Genomic DNA, 262 nt, shown 5'->3' on the forward strand with positions numbered 1-262 from the left:
GGTCTCCTCCAGCAGAGATGTCACTGCTGTCTCCTCATTGGATATCAGAAGGAACATGGGCATTTGCAGACACATTCTCAGTAGGCAATCTGCCCAGAAAACTGGGAACAGAGTCCTGGATCTGGAGCAGAGAGGGGAAACAGCCCCTGAAGTTTCGAAGGTGAGTGGCTTAGGGAATCAGTCCAGGGCTGGGTGCAGCAGAACGCCTCCTAACACGCCGCGTTCATTGACCTGGCATCCAGGGACAGTTAGCTGGGAGGGC

The sequence above is a fragment of the Bison bison genome, unplaced genomic scaffold (assembly GCF_000754665.1).
Source record: "Bison bison bison isolate TAMUID 2011002044 unplaced genomic scaffold, Bison_UMD1.0 scf7180017864063, whole genome shotgun sequence".
Taxonomy (NCBI): domain Eukaryota; kingdom Metazoa; phylum Chordata; class Mammalia; order Artiodactyla; family Bovidae; genus Bison; species Bison bison.